This window comes from Saccopteryx leptura, chromosome 3, assembly GCF_036850995.1.
Source record: "Saccopteryx leptura isolate mSacLep1 chromosome 3, mSacLep1_pri_phased_curated, whole genome shotgun sequence".
Taxonomy (NCBI): Eukaryota; Metazoa; Chordata; class Mammalia; order Chiroptera; family Emballonuridae; genus Saccopteryx; species Saccopteryx leptura.
Window position 1 is genome coordinate 226,317,368 of NC_089505.1, and position 3,603 is coordinate 226,320,970.

The window sequence follows — 3,603 nt, forward strand, 5'->3', positions numbered from 1 at the left end:
CAATACATCAAGGTTGCCAGTTTGATCCCTGATCAAGACACATACAAGAACCAACCAATGAATGTATAAAAAAGTAGAACAGGGGGGCGGGGAGGAGAGGCGGCGTTGGCATCCGATCTATGCCATACCGGGACGGGGGCGCCAGGAGTCAGAGCGCTGAGAGGGGTCGCGGGGCGCCGGTGAGGAGAGGGAGGTAGAGGAGGGTGTGCCATGGCGAGACAGCAGTTTCAGTACGATGACAGTGGGAACACCTTCTCTTACTTCCTCACTTCCTTCGTGGGGCTCATCGTGATCCCAGCCACATACTAGCTCTGGCCCCGAGACCAGAAAAGTATATGGAAGATGTATGTGATATCGTTTACGGTTATTAAAACCCCAGCCAAATATTATCCCTACAGTAAAGAAAATAGTTCTGCTTGCAGGATGGGCATTACTCTTATTCCTTGCATACAAAGTTTCCAAAACAGACGGAGAATATCAAGAATATAATCCTTATGAAGTATTAAATTTGGATCCCGGGGCAACATGGTAGCGGAAATTAAGAAACAATATCATCTGCTGTCACTTAAATATCATCCAGATAAAGGAGGTGATGAAGTTATGTTCATGAGGATAGCAAAAGCTTATTCTGCTTTAACAGATGAAGAATCCCGGAAAAATGGGGAAGAATTTGGAAATCCAGATGGATCTCAAGCCACAAGTTTTGGAATTGCTCTGCCAGCTTGGATAGTTGACCAGAAAAAATCAATTTTGGTTTCATTTGTGTATGGATTAGCATTCATGGTTATCCTTCCAGTTGTTGTGGGGTCTTGGTGATATCGCTCAATACGCAATAGTGGAGACCAGATTCTAATACGTACAACACAGATTTATACTTATTTTGTTTATAAAACTCAAAATATGGATATGAAACGTCTCATTATGGTTTTGACTGGAGTCTCTGAATTTTTTTTTAAACAGAAACAGAGAGAGAGTCAGAGAGAGGGACAGACAGAGACAGATAGACAGGAATGGAGAGATGAGAAGCATCAATCATTAGTTTTTCGTTGTGCATTTGCGACACCTTAGTTGTTCATTGATTGCTTTCTTATATGTGCCTTGACCGCAGGCCTTCAGCAGACCAAATAACCCCTTGCTCGAGCTAGCGACCTTGGGTCCAAGCTGGTGAGCTTTGCTCAAACCAGATGAGCCGGCGCTCAAGCTGAAGATCTCGGGGTCTTGGACCTGGGTCCTTCCGCATCCCAGTCCAACGCTCTATCCACTGCACCACCGCCTGGTCAGGCAAGGAGCCTCTGAATTTGATCCTCAGTATAATAAAGATGCCACAAGCAGACCAACAGATAATATTCTAATACCTCAGTTAATCAGAGAAATTGGCAGCATTAATTTAAAGAAGAATGAACCTCCACTTACCTGTCCATACAGCCTGAAGGCCAGAGTTCTTTTACTGTCTCATCTTGCTAGAATGAAAATTCCTGAGACCCTTGAAGAAGATCAGCAATTTATGCTGAAAATATGCCCTGCCCTACTTCAAGAAATGGTTAATGTAAACTGCCAACTAATAATAATGGCACGGAGCCGTGAAGAAAGGGAGTTTCGTGCTCCAACTTTGGCATCCCTAGAAAACTGCATGAAGCTTTCTCAGATGGCTGTGCAGGGCCTTCAGCAGTTTAAGTCGCCCCTTCTGCAGCTCCCTCACATCGAAGAGGACAATCTTAGAAGGGTTTCTAATCATAAAAAGTACAAAATAAAGACTATCCAGGATTTTGTGAGTTTAAAAGAAGCAGATCATCACAATCTACTACACTTCCTTGAAGATGAAAAATATGAAGAGGTTATGGCTATCCTGGGGAGTTTTCCATATGTGACTATGGACATAAAATCACAGGTATTGGATGATGAAGACAGCAACAACATCACAGTAGGATCCCTAGTTACAGTGCTGGTTAAATTGACAAGCAAACAATGACAGAAGTGTTTGAAAAGGAGCAGTCCATCTGTGCTGCAGAGGAACAGCCAGCAGAAGATGAGCAGGGCGATACTAACAAGAACAGGACGAAAGGAGGATGGCAACAGAAGAGTAAAGGACCCAAGAAAACCACTAAATCAAAAAAAAAGAAAACTGTAAAAAAGAAACCTATACCTGTGCCATTATCACAGTCAAAGCAACAGAAACAAAAGCAAGCAAATGGAGTCATTGGGAGTGAAGCTGCAGTAAAGGAAGACGAAGTTTCTGACAAAGGCAGTGATTCTGAAGAAGAAACGAATAGAGACTCCCAGAGTGAGAAAGAAGATGGTAGTGACAGAGACTTTGATAGAGAGCAAGATGAAAAGCAGAACAAAGATGATGAAGCAGAATGGCAAGAATTGCAACAAAGTATACAGAGAAAGGAGAGAGCTCTGCTGGAAACCAAATCAAAGATAACCCATCCTGTTTATAGTCTTTACTTTCCTGAGGAAAAGCAAGAATGGTGGTGGCTTTATATTGTGGATAGGAAGGAGCAGACATTAATATCTATGCCTTATCACGTGTGTACACTAAAAGATACAGAGGAGGTAGAACTGAAGTTTCCTGCACCGGGCAGCCTGGAAATTATCAGTGTACAGTGTTTTTGAGATCAGACTCTTATATGGGTTTGGATCAAATAAAATCTTTGAAGTTGGAAGTTCATGAGGCCTGTGCCAGAAAATCACCCGCAGTGGGACACCACAGTAGAAGGGGACGAGGACCAGGAGGACAGCGAGGGCTTTGAAGACAGCTTTGCAGAAGAGGAGGGAGAAGAGGAAGATGATGACTAATCAGGACTACAAATAGACCATAATATTTGCACATATTTGCAAATTTTTGCTGTTTTGGAAGTGTATAATAAACCAGAAATGGTGCGGAACTGATGTTGAGGGAGGTTGTTAGTTCTTTCCTAGAAATGGGTGCGTAATATAACTTAGGCAGTGCTGGTGCCTTGGTGAAGTCTGAAAAGATGCTTAAGGCTTGTTAAAGCCTTTCAACTGTGGGATGGTGTATTTATTTCATTTGCAAATGATAATAAACCCTTTGTTATAACTGTTCAGAAGTGTGAGCTATGTATTATCTGATCAACTTATGGTCCCAGTAAAAAAAAAAGTACATGAAAAACAATTTATAAGTGAGCAACTTATTTGTTCAGCTTTAGTTTTAGCAAACATTAAAGTATGATAAACATCACAACTATGTTTTAAGTAACATCTGCTCAAGTTTAAATCCTTGATAAACTATCATTCATTTATTGACATTTTGCAGTGATACAAGATTATAACAGCTCCATTTATAGCTTTAAACTTTTTATTTTTACCTATCATGGTCATAAAGTTGGCATTCTCTCACATTCCATATAATATAGAAGGCTACATTTTGGGATGTTTCTTTCCTCTTTTCACAGAGTTAATCAGACATTATAAAAATGGCTTTTAATGGCTTAAAACATTTTTAAGCCTCTATTTGAGCAGATCAGTGCAGGATCTAATTCTTTTTATAAGCTATAGATCTGCCCTGGCCGGTTGGCTCAGTGGTAGAGCATTGGCCTGGCGTGTGGAAGTCCCGGGTTCGATTCCCGGCCAGGGCACACA

The 3,603-nt window shown here is 41.4% G+C and overlaps 1 pseudogene; it reads left to right on the forward strand.

Annotated features, from left to right (window-relative positions):
- Window positions 1-210: 210 nt before the first annotated feature.
- On the forward strand, window positions 211-3,329 carry LOC136400672 (translocation protein SEC63 homolog; annotated as a pseudogene).
- The last annotated feature ends 274 nt before the right edge of the window (window positions 3,330-3,603 follow it).